Source organism: Musca domestica, unplaced genomic scaffold, assembly GCF_030504385.1.
Source record: "Musca domestica strain aabys unplaced genomic scaffold, Musca_domestica.polishedcontigs.V.1.1 167, whole genome shotgun sequence".
Taxonomy (NCBI): domain Eukaryota; kingdom Metazoa; phylum Arthropoda; class Insecta; order Diptera; family Muscidae; genus Musca; species Musca domestica.
Genome location: NW_026712229.1, coordinates 35605 through 52397, shown reverse-complemented (window position 1 = coordinate 52397; position 16793 = coordinate 35605). Strand labels below are relative to the sequence as shown.

General features: G+C 32.9%; 1 protein-coding gene and 1 long non-coding RNA gene across 4 annotated transcripts in view; both read right to left on the bottom strand.

Annotated features, from left to right (window-relative positions):
• LOC131801533 (aquaporin) overlaps positions 1-16793 on the bottom strand; it is a 116081-nt gene that overhangs the window by 72991 nt on the left and 26297 nt on the right. The window lies entirely within an intron of this gene.
• On the bottom strand, positions 14522-15886 carry LOC131801534 (uncharacterized). The gene is made up of 2 exons (XR_009341853.1): positions 14961-15886; positions 14522-14815 (listed from the first exon to the last, which is right to left on the bottom strand). It is a non-coding gene; the product is annotated as an uncharacterized LOC131801534 (long non-coding RNA).

Below are 16793 nucleotides of genomic sequence, written 5' to 3'. Positions count from 1 at the left end.
ATCGTTGTTACGGAGTGCATATTACGGCTGTGGGTAACAAATATGACAAATCGGATGAACAGTATATATGGGAGCTATAGCTATATCTGCACCGATCTTCACCAAATTTGACATACTAGCTTCTAGACTCAATTCGGTCGTAAGTGTCGAATTCCATCCCATTTAGACAAATATTAGACGTTTGGTGCATAATATAAGGTAAATCGGACGAAGTTATATATGGGAGCTATATCCAAATCTGAACCGATCTCGATAAAATTTAGCAAATGTATTTCTGAGCTGTATTTGATATATTTCCCCAAATATTGTTGTTACAGAGTGCACATTACGGCTGCGGAGGACAAAAATAACAAATCGGATGAACAATATATATGGGAGATATAGCTATATCTGAACCGATTTCGATCAAATTTGGCATAATTTGTTTCAGTTCCAATCTGATCGTACGTGCAAAATTCCATACTATTCGGACTGATATTACACGTTTGGTGCACAATAAAAGGCAAATCGGACGAAGATATATATGGGGGCTATATCTAAATTTTGACCGATTATCTCCAATTTCAATAGGGTTCGTCCTTGGGCCAAACAAATAATTTGTGCAAAATTTCATCTGGATAGGGCAATAAATGTGAACTGTACTTTGGACAGACGGACGGACGGACATGCATAAATCGACTCAGAATGTGATTCTATGCAGATCATCAAGAGGAACAATGGGTCTACCTCGTTTCCTATACATAATACCGTGACCACCTTGTGGTGTAGGGTATAAAAAGTTAAAATTACGGCGATTAATAAATTTAATTTGTGTAAAATTGAATAAAAATTAAACGACCATTTCTATTAAATGTTAATATCAATTAATTTATTTTGTGTTAAATACCCAGATTTGGAGGAAGTTTCACTGCAACGCCTACATCGCAGTGTGTTGAATAGCTATCTTAAAAGTAATTATTAATGTTGTTGTCGTTTTTTTTTCAGTTTTTGTTTTAGATTTTATAAGGTAATTTGGCCAAGGGTGTTCCATTGATTTGTATGGCATGGAAGACGTATTTGGTTTATTTATGGATTTATTTCCTAGAATTAATATTTACCAAAAAGAGAACAGCAAAGAATATTATCAACTTTTTTTATATTTCGAGAATAATTAATTTTTGTTATAGGAAATTAAAATGCACTGACTCTAAGAAGAAAATTTAATTCATACATTTTTTCGTCGAGTTAATTTTACATTTGAATGTTTTTTTTTTCTTTCAAAGAACAAATAAAAATAGATTTTTATGCCGTAAGAAAACAATTTTAATGGCAATTGAAGGTCACTTGCCTCCCACAATAATCTTATCTTCCTTTTTTAATTAAATTGGAGATAATTTTGTTTTTGTTAGCGCCAGCCGCCTCACGTCGGAAAAATTATCGTGCTAAAGGCACGTGAATATTTGCACAGTTGTCTATTATGCCATTGGTAATTTGTTCTGTTTAAGAAAATTAACAGCCAAGTCTTAAATACAAATACAAACATATCTTCCAAACACACTTTATCTCAATTTAAACATTATTTTGTTAATAAATTCCTCGGTTTAATTAAACAACATTTAATTGTTTATTATGAGGAGTGCCAAATGTGGTACGCCGACATAAATATGTATGTTATCCTATTTCCATCGCAGTTGGTAATAAAATTGTACCAAAACTTATGTTTTTTTATCATTGCAGGTTATTTTAAGATTTTAAAAAAAAGTTTGTCAATCGCTATGTTTGTATTGCTCTTGAAACATGACAATCGCAAGAAATGTTTCGTTATTTGACAACATTATCGGAACATGAAATATTAATTGGGCCTTTCCAAAACTTTAAATGGCAATTTAAATTCGAGTAGTTTCGTTGACAAATTGTTTGAATTTTATCTTCAATGTTCAGAACCCGTCTAATCACACGCATACATTTTAACGTTATTATCAATATATTTAAAATTCCGAAGGAATTACTCTTATTTTTTTATTTGTTGTCTGGCACGGAGTTTCGAACCAATGAACTAAGGTTTGTAGCCGGACGTTCTTACTTTGTAGTGCAGTTACTTTATTATTGGTATGATTAAAACAGACCTCCGAAAAGCTCCCTGCAATTTGTACAACGAGTAAATGTAACTCGAATTCGAATTCCAATTCCTGGAAGCAAAAGAAAAAATGAAGCAAAATTTACGCTCCTGTGAGCAGAAAAAAATAAGGCGAACACAATTTCGATGTCATATTTGAGTGAGTATATTTTCCTCGTTTTGAGCAAATTATACTCTTGCCGAGCACTCTTTTATTTTTTGTCATATCGTTCTTGTATTTGTATGTATGGGTATTTTTCTGTATAAGAGCATCCCCCTCTTCCCCCTAGTCCACCATATTCCCACTATTCTATAGCATTTTCAGATTAAATGAACCCTTTTGCAATTCAAATGAAACTTTTTGCAGCGGGAATGAAACCTTTTGCAGTGGAATTGAAACCGTTTGCAGTGGAAATGAAACCTTTTGCAGTGGAAATGAAACCTTTTGCAGCGGGAATGAAACCTTTTGTTACCGAAATGAAACCATATGCAACCGAAATGAAACTTTTTGCAAATCAAATGAAACTTTTAGATTTTAAGAAGGAAAAATAACAAAACATTTTTATTTTTAGTAGGTTTAATATTAAATCAACTAATTATAACTAATATAGCATTTTCAGATTAAATGAAACCTTTTGCAATTTAAATGAAACTTTTTGTAGCGGAAATGAAACCTTTTGCAGTGGAATTGAAACCTTTTGCAGTGGAAATGAAACCTTTTGCAGTGGAAATGAAACCGTTTGCAGCGGAAATGAAACCTTTTGCAACCGAAATGAAACCATTTGCAACCGAAATGAAACTTTTTGCAAATCAAATGAAACTTTTAAATTTATAGAAGGAAAAATAACAAAATATTTTTATTTTTAGTAGTTTTTAAATGAAATCGATTAATAATTAATAATAATATAACTAATATATTGACAAAGAGGATTTTTTATTGATTATAAATATCTACATTTATTTATATTATTTCTTAAATTTTCAATTATTGTAATAACAAATGGTTCTTTATTGATTTGATATAAAATGCTTCCATATTATTAAATTCCAAATGCTTAACGCTAAAAAGAGAAATTTAAACAAATTTTGCCCTTTATAGGTATGGCCAGGACTGAAATGTGAAATTAAGCTTTACCACAATTTTTTATAGTTATAGTATACTATTAATCTTACCTAATAAAGGATTCCCGCTTCACAGCTTTATTGATTATGGAGATAGAGCAGTCGTGATTTCAAAAGACAGATAAGTGGAAATCATTAAATCAACTATGATCATGATTGTATATACTTTATGGGGTCTACGACGAATATTTAGAGGTTTTACAAACCGAATGACAAATTTAATATATCCTCCTTTCCATGGAGGAGATTATAAAAAGATACCTAATTCGGGACCTTTGAAAAAAATACCTTTAAAAACTTTTTTCAATCTTTCTGCATCTACACTTGTGTATTATGGAAGCTTTAAGAAAACATTTTATAAAAACATAAATATTAATAATCAATAAAAACTCCTCTTTAACTATATATTAGTTATAATTAGTTAATTTAATTTTAAACGTACCAAAAATAAAAATGTTTTGTTATTTTTCCTTCTAAAAATCTAAAAGTTTCATTTGATTTGCAAAAAGTTTCATTTCGGTTGCAAATGGTTTCATTTCGGTTGCAAAAGGTTTCATTCCCGCTGCAAAAGGTTTCATTTCCACTGCAAAAGGTTTCATTTCCACTGCAAAAGGTTTCATTCCCGCTGCAAAAAGTTTCATTTGAATTGCAAAAGGTTTCATTTAATCTGAAAATGCTATATATCGTTAAAGAGGAATTTTTTTGAGTATTAATATTTATGTTTTTATAAATTTTTTTCTTAAAGCTTCCATAAAACACAAGTGTAGATGCAGAAAGATTGAAAAAAGTTTTTCAAGGTATTTTTTTAACGACACGAATTAGGTATCTTTTATAATCTCCTCCATGGAAAGGAGGATATATTAAATTTGTCATTCGGTTTGTAACGCCTCTAAATATTCGTCGTAGATCCCATACAGTATATGCAATCATGATCATAGTTGATTTAATGATTTCCACTTATCTGTCTATTGAAATCTCGACTGCTCTATCTCCATAATCAATAAAGCTGTGAAGCGGGAATCCTTTATTAGGTAAGATTAATAGTATACTATAACTATAAAAAATTGTGGTAAAGCTTAATTTAACATTTCAGTCCTGGCCAAAATTTGTTTAAATTTCTCTTTTTAGCGTTAAGCATTTGGAATTTAATAATATGGAAGCATTTTATATCAAATCAATAAAGAGCCATTTGTTATTACAATAATTGAAAATGTAAGAAATAATATAAATAAATGTAGATATTTATAATCAATAAAAAATCCTCTTTGTCAATATATTAGTTATAATTAATTGATTTAATTTAAAAACTACTAAAAATAAAAATGTTGTGTTATTTTTCCTTCTATAATTTTAAAAGTTTCATTTCGGTTGCAAATGGTTTCATTTCGGTTGCAAAAGGTTTCATTTCGGCTGCAAAAGGTTTCATTTCCACTGCAAAAGGTTTCATTTCCACTGCAAAAGGTTTCAATTCCACCGCAAAAGGTTTCATTTCCGCTGCAAAAAGTTTCATTTGAATTGCAAAAGGTTTCATTTAATCTGAAAATGCTCATTAGGAATTTCAAATATCAATTTTTAAACAATTCCGGTGACAATATTCAAAATATCGAATATCTGAAGGTACCATAATAAAGGGGGCTATACGAAGTCGTGGATCTGCATAGATATTTTTTTGTCTTATGCTGTAGTATCCGTTACGAACTTCAAATTCCAAATTTGAAACAATTCCGGTGAATAATGTCGGTAAAATCATCCAAATACCGAATATCGGGAGGTACCGTTATATGGAGGTATAAAAAAGTACCAAAAATGGTAATAACAATGTATGTAATATATATACATTGTCACAGTAGCACAAACTTTTGTGGACTCCGGAGGATTTTATTGGCTGCGAAAGACCCATGACAGAGGGCTTGTGAGATGTATTTTAATCACAGAAGACCTACGTTTGAACTGCTATTTATAGAGAGTCTACGTAATGTTTTTAACATATAGAACGCCTATCTAATAAAGAAGAGCTTAGGGAGGCCTTCTTGGTAAAGGACAACAAAGTTATTTCCATGGAAAAAAGTAATACATATATGGTTTAATCATCGGTGCCAAAAAATGTTTAATAATCTCATTATTTGGTAATAAAATGTTTGGCCGGATATAAATTTGACTTATAATAATATCCCATTCGAATTCCTTCTATGCTTTCGTAATCATAATAAAGATATTTTTTTGTTTCTTTAGATAATTTTTAATTGAAATTACAGCAATTGACAAGATATCCACCGGCTACGTCGGCATAACCACAATTTGCATACATATACGGATCAGATGTTCGTCATTTGAATACCATGTTATTTATCACATTTTTCTTTCTTATTGTGGGTGTTAATGATCCAAAAAATAATTTATCTCATTGTTTACACCTCAACCAATAAACAGTTATGATAACAAAAACAACAAAATACCCTTAAGAACTTTTTCATATTTGTTTTTGTTTTTTTTACGTTTTTTGTTTAAACAAAGAACGTTAATTGCCCACAAGCGGTTACAGCACTGTGCATATATACATTGTTGTTGTTATGGTTGCTGCTGCTGCTGCTGTTGTTGTTATTAATATGCTATCTTGGCATCTTAATTTTAATCGTTTACCATAAAATGCAAACAAAAGCAACTTAACCTATATTTAGCAGATAACCGAAAATATGTTTGTCATTTGGCAACAATGCACATGGCCAAAAGAGGAAGGAGAGGGGGAGAGAGAGTGTGGGAAGGGGGATTATGTTTCGTATAAAACCCACAGTCATTATACAAATCATTAATGCTTGATGTTTCTCGGGAGGTCTGAATGTCATGACAGCTTCTTCTCCGAATAAAGGCTGTTAAAATAACAACACTTGCCTGGAATAAAGTAAAAAAAAGCATACGACATTTTTTAACTTTTTTTAGAAAAAAAAAGAAGACAACAAATGTCACAGCAATAAATGCCATGAAATAAATTTTTGTGTAAATATTGAATTAAAATTAAAAAGAAAACAACAGTTTTTGTGTGTTTTTTGTCAGACTACTATCTACCAACCACATTGTTCCATTAAGGCGAATGAAATACAAACATTGTTCGGAACTGCAGAACCATAAGGCCAGTTAGACCATGGAAGGTTTTTTTTGGTGGATGGTATGCAATGACAACTTAATTGATTTTCCTGAATAATAAATTTGTAATATTTTATTTATAGGTACGTTATTTTTAAAACACATTTCCAAGAAAATATTATTTGGAATATTGACACTGTGTGCGATAAATAATGAATGGATGGATTAAGGAATAAAATTTATTTCTTTATTCAAAAATTACCATGGATTCTAAAAATAATATTTAATTACACTGTGCAACACAAAAAAATAATTACGAGGTAAAAAGAAGAAGACACGGATTGAGATTCTTCGAAATTCATGCATTAGGCAATATTGAAGAAAAAAGTACAGGGAATACTTTTATTGGGAATGTTAATCCTCGAGCGAGCAAACAAAGAGGTCTTTTTGGTATCTTTTTTATGTATGTATGGCTAAAAACTCTCTTTTTATTGGTCCTAGAAGTCGTCAACGACCTAAACCTAATTTAAACGCTTAGAATTCAAATATAGTAAAGAAAAATTTTAGTGTTAAAACCGTACTTTCTGTGAATTTGGGCAAAAGTCTCCAACAAGTTATCATTTTAGAAGAATGACGGCAAAGACAAAACATATTTTACATCAAATGTTACTACAGGGTGAGATAAAAAACTGCAACCAACTTTAGACTGCTGTCATTTCTAAGCCACTCGTCCGACAGCTTTTAAAATTCGATTTAACTGAAAAACCACAAGTGCCTATCGTTAGAGCACTCCTGCATTTTAATGTTAAAAAATCTTTTGTGTCTCGTACTATCGCTCGTTACCGCAATACTGGTGGCGTAGCCCCACGTCAAGAAAGTAGATAAAAAAAACAGCAACATCAGTAGAACTGGTTCAAAAAGTAAAGAAGCGACTTGATCGAAAACGCGTCGCAGTGGCCGAAAAATGGGTCGAGAGCTGAACATATCGTAATACTCATTTCCATTGAAATTGCAAAAAGTGCAAGAACTTACACCGCAACAGAAAGAAAATAGACCCAACAGAGCTAATAGAACAGAGAGCCCAAAGTTGTGAACTGCCGCATTTGGTTTTCTCCAATGAGAAAACATTCGTTGTCCAGCAGTTTGTAAACAAACAAAATGATCGTTTTTAGTTGCCAAAGAGGTCAGGTGAAAATGTGCAACTTCGGTTGGCCACTCAAGCGGATACAAATCCGTTGGACTATTGTGTCTGGAGTATTTTGGAAAGCAGAGTTAATACAGGGTTGCCCATATTCGACGGACCTTTGGACCGCAGGCAACATTCTTTGCGTCAATTGAATTTTGTACGGGAACAAATGCAAATCAATGCGAATAATCCGTTGTAAAGTGGATCGAGCCATGCCCAACTGCTGAGAACGGCGTTTTTGGGATATTCTTGGGGACCTCTCAACACTGGCTCGTACGGCAGTGATATTCTCGGCCGATCGCCTTGGTCGACTTTTATATGGCATCTTCGGATTGGAAAGAGCCTTACCAGCCGAAATTTTTTCGTATAAACGCTTAATGGTGCTCTTAGAAGGCGCACTTCTCACATTTTTTAATGTTTTAAAAGCACGTTGAGTTTTCACAATTGACTTCTTCTGTTGAATGTAAATTTCAACTATTTCAGAGCGCTCGCGTGGCGTGTATTGGTTCATGGTAAAAATCTGCTTGGACTGACGCTTCAAACGCAGTATGTCATTAAGCGATGTGACATCTCTGTAAAATGTTATGGCGTTGCCAGATGGGTCCGTCGAATATGGGCAACCCTGTACTAAAATATCAAAGTGTCGATCACCTTAAGCAAGCGCTTCGCCGGAAATGGGCCAAAATACCGCAGAGCAACATTCGGGCAGCGTGTGACGGTTTCATTGGCCGTTTAAAGGCCATGATTCGTGCCAAAGGTGACCAAACGTAAACTTATTCTAAAATTTGATATTATTTCCCACATTTTTTATTTCATTCAATAAAAGTTAAAAAAATGTGAAAATTATGGCGTTTGACTTTGTTGCAGTTTTTTTTATCTCACCCCGTAGAGGTTTCGTTATATCTATATTAAATATTATTTGAGGGGAGTAATTCTTCCCACAAAGTTCCCGAAATATCACATATGTAGCTTATGTGGTTGGAAATATTGGCAGAAATATTCAAAATACCGACATCCAGGAGGTAACATTATTTGGTGGTTAGACCCCAAACGGTTAATCTATAATAAATATTTTTTTACGAGGAGTAAATCTTTCTACAAAAAAGTGGACCCACATTGGATATTGCCAGGAGCGGAGAACACGAAAAGTTAATATACAAATGATGTGCTTAGAAATTTGGGCAGAATCCTCTAAGTATCGAAAAAACAGTCAAAAAAAAAAAAAAAAGACGACCAGACAGGCAGATTTGCTGTAGGTCAGACGGACAAGGAATAATCGACTTAGAATCTTACATTGGTCATGAATATATGTACTTTATGGGGTGTCTGACGATTATTTTAGAGGTGTTGCAAATGCAATGACGTATTTTATATCCCCCCTATTTTATTGTGGAGGGCATAAAAACATAAAAAATCGAATTCTCCCAGAAATGGTTCTGAATAAGGCTAGTCGTTTTATGGCGATTCTACGTCATATAGACACAACCTAAAAATTTGGGTGTTTCCATCAATTAAATCATAAAACCTTGCCTCTTAGTTCAGTGATAATTGAGTTAGAAACCTTTATATTATAAAACGCTACCATAGGTTTTGCTTAATCATATTCTAACACTGATGCAGCAACATTCTCCGCTTGCGAAAGTTATAGAAAACAAAATTGTTGTTGTTTCATAATTACCTGGCGTGGCTCATTAAAATGTTACTACCAACCTATCTACAATTATTATTTTTCTCTGCTCTTGGCATTGTTGAAATTGAAATTATCACCTGACTGGATGACTGACTGACTGACTTGAACGCAACTTCATCGTCAACGTGTGCTTGCGCGTTCGTGAAGATGGAGAAATCGAGTCGAAACATCTGAAAGACATTAGACGTTTGATTTTGCAAAACATTTACACAGATGTCTGGTGCGATAAAATGAAAACAGACACAGTAACATAACTGGAATTTCTATTTCCTGCCTTTGATGATGAACAAACATCAACGACATATGCGAGCCTGAATCGATACATTGCGTTCGGTGTAGTGGTGTTCGTTTGTCATTCTGTTTTGTTATCAAGATTTCACGTATTGATGTTCTAGGCTTTTCGTATAATGTTTTGGGCGATGTTTCTGTTTGGCTGTGGGGAATAACAGATATTTTGACACTTTAACTTGACGATAACATTGATAATTAACCATCGTTTGATGGATGGATGGAATATAACTTTGGGGAGTTCTGTTTTAGGAAATGTGAAACTCTTTAAAAAAACAGGCAGTTTGAATGAGACATAGAACGAGTATGTGTTTTTACACCCTCCACCATTCTATGGAGGGTATATTAGCTTTGTCATAATTTATCGAAATATTTATGATAGACCCTACAATGTACAGGGTGAGATGAAAAAACCGCAACCAACTTCAGACTGCCGTCATTTCTAAGCCACTCGTCCGACAGCTGTTAAAATTATTCCAGTGACAGCTCATTATATTGTTTACAAGCGTACAAAAGCATTTTGAGAAGTTTCCAGAAAAAAAGTTATTCGTGATGTAATTCAAGCGTGATAGTGTAATTTCTTTATATTTGGCCGGAAAACCACAAGTGGCTATCGTTAGAGCACTTCAGCATTAAAATGGGAATAAACCTTTTGTGTCTCGTACCGCGTAGTCCGGCGTCCAGGAAGTGTACAGAAGAAAATAACAACATCAGCAAAAATGGTTCGAAAAATAAAAAACGGCCGCGTCTCATTGGCCGAAAAATGGCTCGTGAGCTGAACATATCACAATATTCCATTCGTCAAATATTGAAAAATGAGCCATTGAAACTCCAAAAAAGTGCACGAACTTACACCGTAACAGAAAGAAAATAGACTCAAAAGAGCTAAAGAGTTGTTCCGCTTGGCCGAAAGTGGTGAACTGCCGAATTTGGTTTTCTCCGATGAGTAAACATTCGTTGTCCAGCACTTTGTAAACAAACAAAATGATCGTGTTTACTTGTCAAAGAGGTCAGCTGAAAATGTGCACCTTCGGTTGGCCACCAGAACTCAAGCGCCGGCCATGGTGATGGTGTGGGCCGCCATAATAGCCGAGGGTCGTTCTCCGCTCGTATTTATCGACCGTGGCATCAGAATAAATGCCGAATATTATCTCGAAAATATTCTGGAGGGTGGGCGGGCACGCAAGCATTTTGGCCACAGACCTTGGACTATTGTGTCTTGAGTATTTTGGAAAGCAAGTTTGCCACTAAAAAATACCAAAGTGTCGATCACCTCAGGCAAGCGCTTCGCCGGGAATGGGTCCAAAATACCGCAGAGCAACATTCGGGCAGCGTGTGACGGTTTCATTGGCCGTTTAAAGGCCATAATTCGTGCCAAAGGTGACCAATTCGAACAAATCTAAACTTATTCTAAAATTTGATGCTATTTCCGACATTTTTAGCTTGCATTCAATAAAATTTAAAAAAATATGTAAAAATTATGGCGTTTGACTTTATTGCAGTTTTTTTTTATCTCACACGTATATTCTGGATTAGCGTAAAATTTTAAGTCGATTTAGCGATGTCCATCTGTCTGTTTTAATTACGCTATCTTTCGAACGAATTGAGATAGAAGGCTAACATTTTACACACATGTGTATTTTTTCCAGTAGGTTCGTCATGTCGTTCCACATTTTCGTATAGCCCTCCATATAACGGTACCTCCCGATATTCGGTATATTGATGATTTAAGCGACATTATTAACCGGAATTGTTTCAAATTTGATGTATGAAGTTCGAAATAGATACTACAGCCTAAGACAGAAAATTGTCTGTGCACGTCCACGTCTTCGTAAGCCTCTATATAACGGTACCTCCCGATATGCGGTATTTTGATGATTTTAGCGACATCATTCACCCGAATTGTTTCAAATTTCGTATTCGAAGTTTGCAATGGGTACTCCATACGTACATACCAGACTAGACCTAAAAAATTGGTATGCAGGTCCACGTGTTTTATAGCCCCCATATAACGGTACCTTTATTGGGTATTTTGATGCATTTAGCGACATTATTTACTGGAATTGTTTCAAATATCGCATTTGAAGTTTGTAATTGGCGCTTCCGCGTCTTCGTATACTCCGCATATAAAGCTCATCGTTAAAACGGTATTTTTCGGAATTTGTTGAAGTTCCTTCCAAATGGTTCAGGGTATTAAAAGTTCGGCCCGGCCGAACATAGCTGCTATTTACTTGTTGATCATTATTAGGGTGTTACTAAAGATATATTTTGATGTATGACGCGACAAATACCTTAGTAGTTAGTATTCGAAAGAAACTGGTAAAAATGGTAAGGGCAACAGCATGTTCACATATATGAAATTTATGAATCATTTTATGAAATATATGAAAATGTTCGTAAATAAGAGCATATCCCTTATCCAACATTCATTTAAAATAAGATATTTCCAAAATTTTCAAATAAACATTATTTATTGCCCAAGCATAAAATAAACTTTTCCGAAACTCAATTTGGTCACATTAAGGACTGCACCTTCACTGAGTTATTATCACCCTTGTTAAATCTACCTTTAAAGTAAAGCATAAACCTTTTAATAAAAAATAATCGAAAAAACTTCAGCATACCACTCCTTAAATTTTATAAATTAATAAAAGACTCTATTATAGCAAAGGCCTAACTGACACATTTATGGTCGTCATTCGACTACCCTTCCACCATAAATGTCATGGCATATCGATTCATCAAATGTCACTTTGGAAGTTGTTTCCTTCAAAATTACTAATCATGTGTGAACCCTAGATTTGACATTGTTACCAGCACTTTGATGAAGATTTTAATCAAAAACTGCCAAACAAATAAAAACAAACAAAAAAAAACTATTTCCGATTCGAAGAGGGTGGAGATTAATAACGATAACGCTGATAATATTGTTGTGATGTGTGTTCTTTTTCCTGTTTTTTTTTTTTTTTTTTTTTGTATTAACATATCATTTTTATTAAATAAAAGGAGTTTCAATGAAACTATCACCCCTCCCTCCTGGGACATTTTAGCAGAGAATATAGAATACACATGCAAACACAGCAAACAAACGAAGAAGATACTTTCGAAACCCAACCCTAATTCTTGTTAAAATGTTTGACATTGACACACAAATAGCAACAACATCATAATAAAATACGCGTATCCCAGAGAAAAAAATACAACAAGAACGACCTAATAATGAAACAACATTATAATAATGATTGTTGTTCTCTTGTTTTTTTTTTTTTTTTTTGTTGATTGTTTATTCATATACAGTGGCTCAAAAACCTAACCTAAATAGAGGGGGAAAGCCCCGACCTCTTCTACATTTTTTGACATTTCCGGATAAAAATGTCTTGTAATCCTTGTATTTTACGTACATTGTGTCTCCAGCAGTATTACTCATAACAAATATGAGAATTATATTGATTTAACGTATTAAACCATAAGCGGGTCATAAAAAGGGTCTTTTTGGTCAATTTTTCAAAAAAGGTTTAATGATTCCCTTTAATGGGTGTGATAGCAAATTTGAATATCTCACAGATTTTTGGTCATTTAATTCTGCTATAAATCTAGAATACATCAAAACTCTAGACCTGATTTAAATGCCAGAAATCAAAATATTTAAATATTTTAGGCATAAAATCGGCCCATATATGAATTTTTGTGAATTTCTTCTACAAATCATCATTTAAAAGGAAAAATAGTCTTCATCAAATCATCAAAAAAAAAAAAAAAAAAAGAAAACTCATTTCTGTTGACCACAAAACAAATAAAAAACCAGTAAAGAAAGGGCCAACTTTATAATACCCTACACCACTTTGCTAATTTAGTAGAGCTCCCCATAACAATTATAAGTTTTTATGGGAGAATTCAATCATACACCCTGTGATTATAATTATAATTTAAAGTTTAAAGGACTTGTTTAAAGGACTTGTATTGCCCATTTGGTGCACAATTAATTTGAAATCGGATAAAAATATACACGCAAAAAAATATAAGCCTCTCTAACATATGTCCCAAACATATTTTGCAGCAAACAAATATATGTTTGCAAACATTCCCAAACATAACATATGTTTGGGTGCTGCAAACAAATTATGTTTGGGTCCAAACATAATTAATGTTTGGGTCCAAACATAATCAATGTTTGGGTCCAAACATAATTAATGTTTGGGTCCAAACATATTTTTGTTCGGGTGCAAACATAATTTATGTTTGGGTGCAAACATAATTTATGTTTAGATCCAAACATAATGTATGTTTGGCTGGAAACAAACTTATGTTTCGGTCCAAACATAAGTTGTGTTTGGACCTAAATATAATTTATGTTTGGGTCCAAACATAATATATATTGGGGTGCAAACATAAATTTATGATTGGGTCCATTTGTATACTTACTGCAGATATAATTCAACCATAATGCAAACTAGTTTTAAAATCAATTTTTGATATTCACATTTTATTTAACATAAAAGAAATTCATACATATTATAATATATAATATAAAATTAAAAAACATATACATATTATAAGCATATGTTTTAAAGGCAATTTATAAATAAATTATTTTCAAAATTTGAACATATATAAAATGTGTCATTTGTTAAAAATAATAATATTAAAATAAAAATTCTAATTATAAAAATATTAAAGAAAATAAATAATTTATAATGAAACATAGTTTTTTATTTTCTTTAATATTTTTATAATTAGAATTTTTATTTTAATATTATTATTTTTAACAATTTTTTATTACTGATATTAATATTATATTAATTATTACAATTTTTATTATGCTTAAAATTATTCTTATGTTTCTAATATTAATTTATTATGTTTTAATTTTTATAAATAATATATTGTTGTTATTGATAAAATAAAATAAACATTTGTTAATAAGTTTATAATTTATATCGTGCCAGTTTTCATAAAATGTTTAATTTTATATTAATTTTTAATTTATTATTATTAATATTATTCTTAATATTTGTTATTATTTTTATTTATTAATTTATTATTTTTCCTTTTATTACAATCACTATTTTTTCAATAAAGTAAAATACTTACAATCTGTTAGGGTCTTCTTTTAGACATTCGTCAATAAGGGCCTTCGAAATATTCACCCTATCTTTATTTTGCAGGCGTTTTTCGGCAATAAAAATTCTCCATATTTTGTTGACAGCCGGAATTGACTTGATGGACTCTATGTCAGTCTTTAAAGTTGAAATAACATTTGTTTTTGGGGTAAGATCCCCAAAACCACCTACGGATTCACACTCCGATAGAGTGCCACTAACTGTCGATGCTGATGCCACTGATCGAACGGAGTCTAAATGAAAATTAAATATTATTTAAAAAAAGAAATATATTATTTAAAAAAAGAAAAAAATATTAACAGCCTGTTTCTTTATTTTGAAACGAAATTTTTTTTTGTTCCGACATAAAGAAACAGTCTGTAAATCCAGTGTACTTACCTCCAAATTGCAACTCAATATGAAAAGTAGGTGTTGACATATATTGATGAATTACTTTTTCAAACTGGTCTTCTTTAATGGTTGCACCAAACACTAAGGCTGTTATTTTTCTTGAGGCATCAATTTTTAACTCTAATTTGGCTGCTTTTATAAAGCTTTGTAGATTTAAAGGCTCCGGCGCTTCGACAAATATTTGTCTTCCCCCAAAACAGTTGGTATCAACATTTATTACAACACTTGTGACACGACGCGAAGGCACAAAACAAATAAAAAGAATAAAAAAAGAACACAACCAGAATGCCAACATGAGACACGCGCAAATGTTACGCTCTTTTGTTCTCATCAAGCAAATCGGTGTGTATGCGAAAAACGCATGTATGTATGTATGCATGAACATTAGTAAGAAGCAACGTCTCAGCAACAAAAAAACATCCAAACAGCTCTTTGTGTGTTGTTGTTGGCATTTTTTGGTGCATGGACAATAGAAAAGAAATAAACGTCTCAGCAACAGTTTCCATCCCTCTTGCCGCGCACACACCACACATAGTTACAGCAGCGATCGGCAGTGTTTGCTTGGTGAGAGCAAAAGAGCGTAACATTGGTGCGTGTCTTAAGTTGAGACACTCAAGTTGAGACACGCGCCAATGTTACGCTCTTTTGTTCTCACCAAGCAAACACTGCCGATTGCTGATGGAACTATGTGTGGTGTGTGCGCGGCAAGAGGGATGGAAACTGTTGCTGAGACGTTTATTTCTTTTCTATTGTCCATGCACCAAAAAATGCCTACTTGAGAAAGAAAACGTTACAACAACAACACACAAAAAAATTGACTCCTCTGTATATATGTCGGTGTTAATGCGAAAAACGCATGTATGTATGTATGCATGAACATTAGTAAGAAGTATCGTCTCAGCAACAACTAGAAAATTCACAACCGCACAACAGCAACGAAAAAACATGCAAAAAGTTTTTCGTTGTTGTTGTTGTGCGGTGTGTATTTTCTAGTTGTTGCTGAGACGTTACTTCTTACTAATGTTCATGCATACATACAACTTCTATTTACAGTTATATTTGGAAGAGAGCAAAAAATGTTTCGGTTCTGCTTTGTTGTGCGGCCAACCAAGCCAACACATCATTAACGCAAAAACAGACTTCTCACCCTCCTGTCTTCTTTTAAGTCACCTATAACACCAATTCAAAAGTAATCGAGAGCTCTGTTGTTTAGCTCTTTGAAAAAAATCCTCTCCGCACCCATAAAAAAATATGTTCTAACATATAAAATATGTTGGTACCCAACAAATAAAATTGAGTTATGTTACAAAATGTTGCAAACAAATATTTGTTTGCACCGAAACAAATTATGTTTGCATCCAAAAATATATTTGTTTGCAACCAGTCCCAAACAAATATATGTTTGGATCCAAACATATTTCTAACATATATTTTTCTGCGTGTATATGGGAGCTATATCCAAATCCGAACCGATTTCGATAAAATTTGGCAAAGATATTTCTGAGCTGTGTTCGATATATTTCCCTGAATGTCGTTGTTACGGAGTGCATATTACGGCTGTGGGTAACAAATATAACAAATCGGATGAACAGTATATATGGGAGCTAAAGCTATATCTGAACCGATCTTCACCAAATTTGACATACCAGCTTCTAGACCCAATTCGGTCGTAAGTGCCAAATTTCATCCCATTGGGCAAATATTAGACGTTTGGTGCACAATCAAAGGTATATATGCGAGCTATATCCAAATCTGAACCAATCGTGATAAAATTTAGCGCATGTGTTTCTGTGCTGTATTTGATATATTTCCGCAAATATT